Source organism: Bactrocera tryoni, chromosome 5 (genome assembly GCF_016617805.1).
Source record: "Bactrocera tryoni isolate S06 chromosome 5, CSIRO_BtryS06_freeze2, whole genome shotgun sequence".
NCBI classification, from domain to species: Eukaryota; Metazoa; Arthropoda; class Insecta; order Diptera; family Tephritidae; genus Bactrocera; species Bactrocera tryoni.
In genome coordinates, this window is record NC_052503.1 from 66,884,165 (window position 1) to 66,896,854 (window position 12,690).

The window sequence follows — 12,690 nt, forward strand, 5'->3', positions numbered from 1 at the left end:
AAAGAGTTGACGATCTCTTTTGTCTTCAATTTAACTATCAAATAAATAAGATCAACTTCTGTTAACTGTTCATAAATAACTCGAACATCCAATGTACTCTTTTACACTATTAGACTTGTATTCATTTTGACATTTATGCTGATATTATTGCAATTTACAATCAAAGAAATTATTGCTTAAATTTCACAAGCTGCTTAGTTTATACTATAAAATCGAAAATAAAGGATATTTTACAGGCTTGTTTAACATTGCAGAATAAGTTAAAAAAATTCATGGATTTATTTTCCAAGATAGCAAAAGAAAGTAGACTTACGAACGAAATCAAGCAAGATTTTATGCTTTGATATGCAAATACACGAAACATACAAAACAAATCTTAATAAATGTGCTAGATGGGGTAAAATTACACTTAAAATATATCAAAGGTGAAGCATTTCTGATAAATGAGGAAATCTGATTTCCAGATTGAAAGTTGAAAAAAAACAGCACCGCCGCTGGAGCGCAGTTGAAAAAGAAAACCCTGTAATCAAAGCAGCATGGCACGGCAAATATATAGCTAGTGTGAGACTAATTTATATCAAACAGCACAGACTATGTTTTCTAGGGTGAACAAAAGTCTTACTTCGTGTACAAAATTATAAGCCACAGAGACGCAAACAATAAATAAAATAAACGCACTGCGGTCACCCAGCAGACAAACGGCAACAAAATGCGGTTATCAGTGAGCGCGAAAATGTCAAAATGCTTGTTTACTTACGCGTACGTGCTTGTCAGTAGCACAAAACAAACGCTAGCAAAAACAATTGAGTCTGTACTATATTGTGCGACACTGCGGATGAGTTACGCAATGCGTGAAAGCAGACAGTGAGCAAACTAAACTGCGCTAAAAGCATTTACCTGAAAAAAAATTAAGCAATAAAAAGATAAATAAATACAAATTCTGTAAACAATAACAGATAAGTAAATGTTGCACAATCGACAACAATAAATAAGGCTGCAAACTGGACTGCAAGACTTGTGTAACAGCTTTATCCATATCACTGCGTGTAAAGCAGCTGTAAGCGAACTAGATTTGTCAAAATATCAAAACCACTGTTCTTTCGAAGCTCTGGATTAAAATTGTTGCGATGCGGACACACTTTGGAATTTAAACTTTCTGTTAACACCTTTCATAAGCGGATTACCGTTTAATTTGTTGTGATTTTGTTGAGGTGTATTTACTTGAAAGATTTTTGTGCGTTTGGAGCGATAAAACAATCGCCGAGAAACTCTTATTATATAAAATTTAGAACAAAACTTTACATATTTATATGCTATCCCTCAGCTTTTTTGGCTTACAGGGTGATTTAAGAATTGCAAGCTTTGTTACTACTTTAGAATAATATATTTTTTGCTTGCGAACTCCCGCAGATGAACAATATATTATATTCTTTTGATATAAGTTTCATTTTAGGTACTCGGAGCAGTTGGCTTCGCATTCATATTCTCTGAATAAAAATGCATAATTTCACAGTGAATTCAAACATCATATATGTACAATGGAGAAACCAATTTGAGCTTTAAGTGAAAAAATTGGAAAGTTTTACTTTATATTTTTGACCTCCCAGGAAAGGTTGAAAGTGTGATGGTTTTATCTAATTTTACATAACAATTAATATACAAGGTGCATTCCAAAGTAAACAGGACTTTTTGAATCTAGCGCCTCCTGCTGGCGCCATCTATATGTCGACTGGTGCGTTAGAATCTGCTATCTTTATCGATTGTCTAGTGTCACTTCATGACATTTCATTTATTGGAAGTGAGGTTAATGCATTTTAAGTGTCAGTGCACGAGTGGTTTCAACGTTTTTAAAGAGGTTGTGAGGTCATAAATGACGATTAACAAGTGGACCAATCAAAATCCGTGATCACCGGAAATTCCATCGAAACTGTGCGTGAATTCATCAAAAATCAACCGGAATCATCATTGAAATTTGAGTTTCTTGTAAATAGGATGAACATCTCCAAAACATCGATTTATCGCATTTTAACTGAACATTTGGGCTTACGAAAGGTGTGTGCACGGTTTGTTCCGCAAAAATTGACTGACGACCAAAAATTGCTCAGAATCCAACATTCGAAGGACGTTTATTTCACCAAAAATCACATTTTAACCATTAACCACTCTCCGTATTCACCTGATATGGCACCGTGCGACTTCTTCCTTTTCGGAAAAATGCATTTGCCCATGAAAGCAAAGTGTTAAGCAGACGTAGAAGTCATTCAAAAGGCTTGCACCGGCATACTGGCGGCCATACCGGCCAACGAGCTAAAACACTCGTTCGACATGCTTTTGGAGCATGCAAAAAGCTGGCTGTATGGCTGGCTGAAGCAGAAGGAGACTATTTTGAATAAAATTGATTTTGACGAAAAAACCAATTGTTCTGTTTTTTTTGCAAGTCCTGTTTACTTTGGAACGCTCCTTGTAGGTAAGAGACCCTTACAAAAACGTGCTCACTATTTTTCACACGGTCCCGAAAGGACTGCCGGACGGCTGTTGGCCATTTAACAGGTCACAACCTTTTGGCATAACATGTAAACCGGATGGGCATAAGTGGTAACAATACATGCAGAAAATTCAAATATAAGAGAGCTTCCGAGTTCAGACTGGACGAAGTATCGAACGTAGACATAAAGTCTCTCTTAAAGTTTGCAAAACCTTTGCGTCCTGTGTGACAAACTCTTCATCTGAAATTAAACTAAACCTCCATCTGGCATTAATAAGGTAGCCGGTATATCCAAACTTAACCTATGCTTATTCTTGTGTTTTATTAATTTTTGGAAGAAAATTGCTCCGACCTAACAATTGTTAGTCCAAAACCTACATAAAAATCCATTACTTACAGCTTCTAAGCCCAAATATCGTAATGCCTGATGTTAGAGGTAGAACTAAACGCGCTTAAAATGAAATAAAGAGCTAAAAATGGAAGTCCATTTAATTTATAGCAAGAAATCCCAGCTTCCCAGCAACATACTCTAATTCTGAAGAATGCAAAGATTTACAGAGCTAAAGTAAGATGAGTTAAGACATCAAGAGCTTAAAACGATAAAGGAAATAATGAAAGTTTCTACAACTTATCACATACAAATTGTCTTGGAATATTATTATTATTACTTGTTAGAATATTATTTCGTGATTTTAAAAGATATGATTGGAACTGGAAAAGTTTTCCTAGAAATTAGAAAATTATATATTTTTACTGAGAGCAGGCCATCTTTGCAATAAATCTTGTGAAGGGTCCCAAACATGGTATTTTTGAATGCATATACTCGGCAGTAGACAAATAATAAGAAACAGGATTAGCTCTTTGAAAAAACAACAAAAAACGAATTTATTTTCCAAGAAATGTAATACTAAGTGATAGTTCTTAGCTCAAGAGAGAAGACTATCTAAAAACTTAGGGATTTTCAATATATAATTCAAAAATTGCGCAATAAAAAAAAATGGTGGTCCACATACTAGGAGCGATAATCAATGTGCGAAAAAATTAACACCGCATCTGCGGTAAATAAGATTTGAGCTTAAGAAATGAACTGCCCATTCTCTTTTCATAGACAAAAATTAGATTCTGATATAGAAATTTGAGCAACTTTCCACTTTAAACTTTTAGGTTGTGACACCAACGAAACATGCAAAATATAAAATGAATTATAGTATATTTTATATAGAAGAAAGAACTTTACACCGTACAGAGCTGGAACCACTAAGCTGATATATTGAAATCCATTAAAAAGACAGATATAATAAAAAGAAAGAGAGAGAAAAAAAGCTTTGCTTGAGGATGTAAGAGTGAAAGGAAGGGAGAGCAAAAAAGGATTATGCTTGAAAAATTCTTTATGACCCACATTCCTTAAACCGAGATCTTTAAATCTCATCTACGCATTAAATTTTATTGTATAAATTATTTCACTTAATGTATATAAAACTTTTACGAGCTTTTTCTCATTTTTAAACCTCTGCGCCTAAACATCCACCCTAGGCAAGTAACCCGAAAACAAAGTTGCTTAACCATAAGAAAGAGATAAATTAACAAAATCATTTATTAGTGGTCCCTCTAGGCGTACACACGCTTTCATGCCCTTTAAATTACCCGGAAAGTGCGTAAAAACTTTGCTAAACAGCAGCAACAAATTTAAGCATACTAATTTGGCAACTGCACCCTAGACGCCAAACTTTGTTACGGTGAACCATAAGAAAAAGCGGAAGCATAAATAATATGCGGCAAAATGTAGACAAAAGTAGCAAAAGTATGCGAAAAAAATATGTGAGAGAAAGGGAAATTAGGTAAAAAAAATATGGCAACAATTTGCTAAGCCGCTTATGGAGCAAAGTGGCAACGCTGACTTGCGCGCTACTTTTTGCAGCTAAAACGCATATTGATTTTATTAAAGCATTTTGATTTACGACAAACATAAATTTTCACTTTTTTATTTTACTTTCACTGCTATGTTGTCTTATTTGCCTTGCTGCACTCAGCAACGTGGCGCTAGTGAGCTTGCTGTCGCTCCATTTTTCATGCTCATCAGCTGTCAGGTTGCGGCGCGTTGACAGTCTCTACAAAGTTTCGCTACGCTTGTTTGTAATTTAATCTTTTTGTTGCTAAATTAATTTAAACTTAACGCTGGACGAAAATTAATTTTTTGTCACACTTATTGTTGCTTAGCTCTGGCTTTCAACTTTTATCATAACCTCAACATGTGTGACGATATATTCTGCTGAAATGCGGCATGGACTATTACCAAAGCAGTGGTCTAATTTCCGAAGAAAGTGTTCAGATCGGATTATTATAGCATATAGATGCTATAAAAGCTGAACGATTGGAATCAATCTTATGTATAGAAAAAAATTTTACTTAACGAGGTATCGTCAGGAAATTTGACTTGGATTATTCCAAAGCAATGGTATAATCTATGCAGAAATTGTTTAGATAGGACTGCTATACATATAGTATAACTACGCTGGAATCCTTTGCATTTGTGTAGGGTATTATGACAGCGGTGCAATCAATTTTTTTCTTATTATTTTTTTTTTATAATTTAATTTTTTATTTGTCTATGCCAGCCTTGTACGCTGTTGCCATTAGCTTAGCGCTAACCACTGACACTGTTAATATTTATCGTCTAAATTACAAAAACAAAAAAATGTACACTCACACATATTAATTGCTAATAAGCTCACGCTTTTATTGTAAGCCCCCTATGCAATTTGCGGTTTTTATGCAATTTTATTTTCTTCTTCCTCTCTCTCTCTCTCTCTCATTCCCTCTATCCTACCAAACTTTCTAATTACCCACTTGACTGAGCAATTATTCGCACTCGTTCATTTTGGCACATCATTTATTTGCTGTTGCAATATTTATCTTGCACTCCTCCATCTAGTAGCTAGGGTCATGTTGCTTTCTTCTGCCACCATTTGCTGCATATGTTCTCTCAGCTACTTAATTTCATTTCGCATTTGCTATTTTCTTCCCTCCGCTTGTTTGTTTGTTGCATAATTGTGCTCATCTTCCCCTTGGTCGCTGCATCGTTTGCTATTATGTAGCATCTTTATCAATTTTGCTTCTTAAACAGTCACGTGCAAATGTTCAGCTGTTTGTATGTATTATTGTTGAAGAAGTCGTTGCACACTTGCTGAGGTTGTCGACATTGCAAGTTGATTGCTGCTGCAGGTAGCAAGGGTTTATGCAACAATGTGGCAAGTTAATTAAATTCTCCCAATTACCTGATCTATTATGTAAGCGCTGTTTATTTCTTGTAATAATATAAAGAAATTCAATTTCTGTTAGAAATCAGCAAATATTCTGTTTTGTTCTTGTTTTTCATTAGGGATACCATTCTCGACCAGAATTCCATGAAGCTCTTCGAATTAGGACAACATTAAAAAAATATATATTTTTCTCTGAAAGTAATCACAGACCTTTCGTATTCTATTTGATAAATTCTGATCCTGTTCTTCTTTAAAGAGATTCTATGTGTTAGCTTTGCTTGGTATGGACTATCTTTAAATAATTATATTTATTATTAGATGAACGAATTGTAGTATCGAAACTATCTTTGACTGAAAGAAACATATTATTGAGCTTTAGAGTTTCGTAAACCACAATAAATATATAAAAGCAAACTGGAAGGATCTACATTTGTATTTGTTTTGATAGGTGTAGACCTTAGCCCGTCAAGGAATAAAACCCGTCATAAGGCCATGAATCTCCAACAAATTCACAAACATAAAGCTTTTTCTACTCAGCTTAACTGAACCATCTCGAAATGCCCTATTAAGATCTACTATTTGAATGGATATTTGTGAGCACTTCTGCCCTCATTGTAGTTGAATGTGCTTAATTGGTACGAACTGCAGCTTATAAGCAAGCAATTCTTCAAAATTACTTAATAAATATTTTACGCAACAACAAAAATATCAATAATAAAAAGAAATATTATAGTAAATCAAAAGAGATTTAGCTCTTTCTATCTACAGAAAACTGAGTGCTGATCTGGTGACTGATGGCTAGAGCATACTGAAATTATGGAAATAACTCTTATCCAGCCTGCTGTATGGCAGAGAAAGAATAATACCAGTGGATGGTGAAACCCCAATCCATGAGGACGGAGCAGACATTCCATTGCCCGACCATGGATAAGTTCGAATAGCAATTACCCGCCTGAAGAACAACAAAGCGGCGGAGGCCGATGGATTGTCAGCCGAGCTATTCAAACACGGCAGCGAAGAACTGATAAGGAGCATACATCAGCTTCTTTGTAAAATATGGTCGGACGAAAGCATGTCCAACGATTGGAATTTAAGTGTACTCTGACCACAAAAAAGGAGACCCCACAATTTGCGCACATCACCGAGAGATACGCCTTCTCAATATCGTATCGAAGCGATATTGTGTGAAAGACTAAAACCCGTTGTCAACAAACTGATTGGACCTTATCAGTGTGCTTTAGGCCTTGCAAATCAATAACTGAACAGATATTCACCATGCGTCAAATCTTGGAAAAGACCCATGAAAAAAGAATCGACACGCACCACCTCTTCGCCGATTTCAAAACTGCTTTCGACAACACGAAAAGGAGCTACCTTATGCCACTATGTCTGAATTTGGTATCCCCGCAAAATTAAAAAGCTCCGTCAGGATTGGGAAGGACCTCTCCGAGCCGTTCGATACCAAGCGAGGTTTAATATAAGCTGACTCCGTATCGTGTGACTTCTCAATCTGCTTTTGGAACTGCAGAGTTGAATAGGGAAGGTAATGTCTTCTATAAGAGTGTAAAACATCTGGTAGTAATGGGAGGGCAAGAAACACTTCATCTCTGAAAGTATTCGACACAGTACCCGCCGGGGGAAGCAGAGGAAGAGAAACCCACACCCTGTTGGAAAGGCCAGATGGAGAAGCACCTGGCCACAAATCTCCAATTGGTGACAAATAGAGAAAAGGAAGAACAACTGAAATATACCGAAAAGTATTTTGACCGACTTCAAGATGTGTTTGTACGAGGTAGCTGGCATTCGATAATTAAGGTAGTGAAACAAATCATAAACAAGAAAATGTCACGTCAAAAACCAATGAAAGCGATCACAAAATTAAAGAAATTGCACTTCGAGTTGCTTAAGTATCCACCATATTATCCGGATCTTTTCTTATTGTCAGACCTTTAGAGATTAGTCACTGAACTGAAATCGGAGAGAATAAGACTAGTTTCAAGCAAAAAAACAAATCGAACTACATATGGTAAATATTATACCGATAAATCAGACTCGATGGCAATCGTATTGAATAACAAGCATAAATTTTGCATAAAAAGATTTTCCAGTGAATTGTCCAGCACTGACTAGAAAGAAAGTTGAAGGTCACGTCTAAACTAAGATCCGTCTTAAAAAAAATTCAAGAGGTTTCATTTACTACAAATATAGTTTGTTAGCGCCTATACTGGTCCTATAAAAAACAAACATTCACATTCACGCTTCAAAAGTGTTAGTATTAATTTCCTTAGAGCTACTACGAAAGCTCTGCGTAAAATATGTAATCAAAAGCCCAAAGGACTTTCTAAAAGATCTGCACATATTTTCTGTTTCCTAAAAAAGGTATTTTTTTTATAAGCAAAGGCATTTTTAAATTACACGAATCTGCGGCGCCTGCGTCACAATCATCTATGCACGTATTGCTTTGGTTGTCAGTTTCATGGAAGCTCATATACATATTTAGCTAATAGTTACGTAGGCGCAAAGTCTCATATTGTCTGGCAATGCCAGTTTATGTATGCTTCCGCACTTCTAGCTCTTATACACCATATTCACCAACAAACGCGCTTTCAGTATAACTGTACTTTTATGACGCGTAAATTGCTACTTTGCGCTTTTGCTCAACTGGAATGCCGAACGCTGATATTAACACAATTTTTCGCTTTGTACGCCGCCGCTGTATGATACTTGCGTATGGCGAGCACTCAAGGCCGCATCAAGTGCGTAGATATTGCTAGTTTTTGCTCATTCAATTGTGTGTGTGTGTGGGAAGTGCAACGAATGCGCTGGTAATATCCAATACGAGTATGTGTGTGTATTCAATGTTGCAAGTGAGACGTTTCTTGTGCAATGCCTACTATAATTTGAAGCGAAAAAGTACGCAAGAATTGAGAGTGGGAAGACGCCTATCTTTGCCGGTTTTTTAAATTAAAATTTTTTATGCAATTTTTTACTGCGAAAAAGTACCGATATTTTTCAATATTAACAAAAAAGCTTCGCTGGCCTTTTGTGAGTCAGAAAAATTCTGCTGATAATTGCTGGTAATGATAGAAAATGTCATTCGAGCCTAGTAAAGTCATCTTCATGTTAAGTTGTAAGTTTAACATCACAACAAAACGTTGCTCCTCTGCAACTTCCCCAGTCTACCATTGAAGAGCTGCAACTAGCCACTGGCAAGCTAAAATCACTCCGCCCGGACGGGATCCCAGCAGAAATCCTCAAAATATTCGCTGCAGAGCGCCCGGCAGTTTTACTTGCACAATGCCTGTCTTGAAGCCGGAATATTCCTTGAACCCTGGAAAAAGCAACCGCTGGTGCTAATCAGTAAGGGAAAAGGAGACCCCAACTCGCCATCAGCATACCGACCACTATGAATGCTTGTCACAGCGGGAAAGCTATATGAAAGATTACTTAAGCCCAGACTCGAAGCGGCCATCAACGAAGCTGGAGGATTGTCTCCTAGGCAACAGCCTCTACACCCGGCAGATTAACTATAAGAGCTATAAAATGCGTCGTTGAAAGCGTAGAAGCGGCACAGCATAGATGGCATAAATACAAAAGAATAGTTTTGCTGGTAACTCTAGATGTTCGAAATGCCTTCAATAGCGCTAGATGGGTGGATAAGATCGACGCTCTCGAAAAAAGCTCTAAAATTCCCGACTACCTTAGTATTTAATTGCTTTAAGAAGGGCGAAGAAAACTTAACCAGGTCATGATGCGGACGCAAGCATGTCTCGACTCACACAGCCTCCAGCTCACTACAGAAAAAACAGAGCTACTATTGCTAACAAACAAGCACATACCCCTCGAGATAAGCATGCACACGACTACGGATATTCTTAGGACACAACAAGCAGTAAACTACCTAGGCGTAAGACTGAACCCTTGACTAACCTTCAGCGAAGATCACCTCTCAACTGAGCCGACTAATGGCCAACATAGGAGGTATCAGCCAAGAAAGGAGGAAGCTCCTAATATCGACAACAATCAGCGGCTTCTTATACGAAGCGGAAATATGGGCAGACGTTCTTAAAAAAGAAAACCGGCGTAAGGAAGTAGCCAGAGTGCACCGCACCGCAGCCCTCAGAGTTGCATCAGCCTAGCGAACAGTGTCCGGCGATGCAATATTAGTTATAAGCGGAAATGCCGCAATTGACCTTCTAGCATACGAAAGGAAAAGCTGTGGAAGCTATAATAACAAGAGCGCAATTGAACAAATAAAGAAAGAAACAATAACAACACGGCAACAATGATGGGAGACTGAAAGTAGCGGCAGCTGGACGACCAGGCTTATAAAAGAGCTAGACTCATTGACAAGCCGTACATTCGGAAAAGTTCGGTCACGGATACTTCAAAAAGTACCTCCACAGCATGGGAAAAGTCAAAGAGCCGTCTGCCTATACAACGACGCGACAGAAGATGACACAGAACACACACTCTTTGAAATACCTGGCAAGGAGAACGCACCGCCGTAAAAGACCTGCTCGGCCCAATAAACGCAAACAATTTAATCAGCGTCATCCTGGAGAATGAAGCAAACTGAGGGACTATCCAGAAAGTCGCAGCAATCTTGTTACGTAGCAAAAAGTGGAACCTAGACGCAGGTTACGAAAATAATGATTAAAGCTCCAGAAAATAACTGTGTGCATTAAATTTTTTTATCACTCAGATTCGTCCATTTTTGACAATATAACAAACAAGTTCTATATTTGTGGCCTCACGTAGTAGGTCATGTCTCTAAAATCAATCCATGAGGAGTTTTAAGGCTTTTTAGCTGCTCGAAAATATCATACATTACGTAGAAGAGCTGAGATCATAGATCCCATAACCGAAACCTAAGTGTGAATATGATTTTGAACTGTATTTGCCATAATATCGTAGCCCATGCTCTTTTGAATTTCCTCCTTTAACAGCGTTCAAGACTTATCATAACCTAATTTCCTTAGAATAGTTGTGACTCATGATCTATAAGTATTTGTTGAAAACAGGCGTTTGCGTTTTTTCCAGCGTATCACAAAGAAAATTTAATAACCCCAATATATTGCTTAAGAACAAGCTTATATCGCTTTATCCGAGCTTTGCATAGATGAAAGTTCTAATGAAAGCTTCAAAACTGACAGCCAGATATTTGTATTGCTACTTGAAGTCTAACTAAACGAAGGAGAACATTTCCTTCCTTTCACTTTACTAAAATAAGAAATAATTAAATACCGAAAAATGCGGTAATTCTGGAATTTCCAAATATTTTCAGCGTAAAGTTAATGAAATGTGCCAGCAAAAAAACATATCCAAGGTAAATAGAAACTTTGGAATACATGCATTGGGAATGCAAAAACAATAAATGCAAGGAATGCGCGCTGAAAAAGTTACTTTTTCCCTCACCGCCTGCAAACGTTGCCGCAAATACTAATAGAGGCAATTTTTCTTTATGCAACGCTGCACCATTTGTATTGTTGAATCAAGGCAACGCAAAACAAATAAAGCACCAGAAATTTACCGAGAGAAATAGGGTAATAAAAACATTCCCTAAATGATTTTTGAAGTAATGTTTGCAAAATTTATTCACCATTTAAATTCATTTCATTTTTTTGTGGCAAACGAGTGCGGTCGCTGTGAGGGCGAAAGTAAAACTAAAGCCAAATAGTTCATAGCTCGTTAGAGCTACTCGTTATAGCTGTGGTTGCTGAAATCCCGTCAGACGTGGCGGTGGTGCGCGGTGGCGGTCGCCTTTTAGCATCGCGGCTGCCAAATAGCACATCAATGAAAATTTCAAACAACTAAATTAAGCTAAATAACAGGGCCGCTGCCTTTTCGGTGGCAAAGTGTGCCTCTCTCTCGCCACTCTTTTTTGGCACTTTTGTTTACTTGCAGCCCTTCTGTTTATTTGCCACAACTCGCAGCGTAACAAATGCCTTTGTTATGCCCACATTTTCCGTGCGCAACAAACAATTCCTGTTTCGAGTGCCAAGCGCCTCTTGCGCAACCTCAGCATCAGCCGCAGCGTAGGCCAGTGCATGTCTCTGCTTTCACTTTTTGCTCGGTCGCCGCTCTCTTTTTTGCTGTGTTTGTTTATTTAACCAATGAAATTTTAATTAAAACATTACTATTGCGGCTGAAGAGGCAGCAGAGGCGCGGTGAGCAAATAGGCGCGTTTGATGTTTTTCAATTAAGTCTAGGCTGATGGTTTCTGTGGTTTATGGCGGAAGAACTGCCGACAAAAGTTAAATTTAAAGGTAGAAACCAGTTTTCATGGTTTAATTTTGATTTTTGAATTAACTATGTGTAAGTGTGTGAAAGCTTTTTAAGGAATTATAGTGCGTAATTTTAATATAAGTTTATCGGATTTATGATAATTGATTACCTTTGCTACAATGTTCCCCACAAAGACGGCAACGCGTTCGCACATTTTTTTTGTGTTGGAATACAGCATGCTAGGAAACTAGATCAAATCTTAAATTTTTACAGATTAAAAGAAGAAAAACTTTAACTTAGGCAGCACCGAAACAGCAGATAAATAGATAGATATGAAACTTGAGGCTTTACAGTACGACCTAAGGTCTTATGTGCCTTGTTTTTGCAAAATTGCTGGGCAATCCAGAATCAGGTGTTCTTGAATTTCCTGTTACATATCGCAGAACCGGTAGTTTGCGCAAGAGACTATGCTTTCTGAGCCTTCAGTACCCCTTATAGAGCGCGACAAAGTCATAATTTGTTTCGAGAGAATTTGATTATTTGCTTAAACCTTTTAAGAGTGTACCCTACCAGAAGTAGCGTATTCCTGCTGCCTTCTGCCAATGCTGTTCTCTACTCACTCTCTCCTCCATACGAAGCTGGCCCCATCAATCCATTCAACAGTAATCCTTCATAGATACCTCTATATAGCAACTATGTATATATACCTTAACCTGA

At 37.4% G+C, this 12,690-nt stretch overlaps 1 protein-coding gene across 1 annotated transcript in view; it reads right to left on the reverse strand.

Annotated features, from left to right (window-relative positions):
- The window catches only part of LOC120778259 (somatostatin receptor type 5-like), a 53,613-nt gene that overhangs the window by 23,523 nt on the left and 17,400 nt on the right, over positions 1–12,690 (reverse strand). The gene's annotated exons all lie outside the window — the stretch shown is intronic.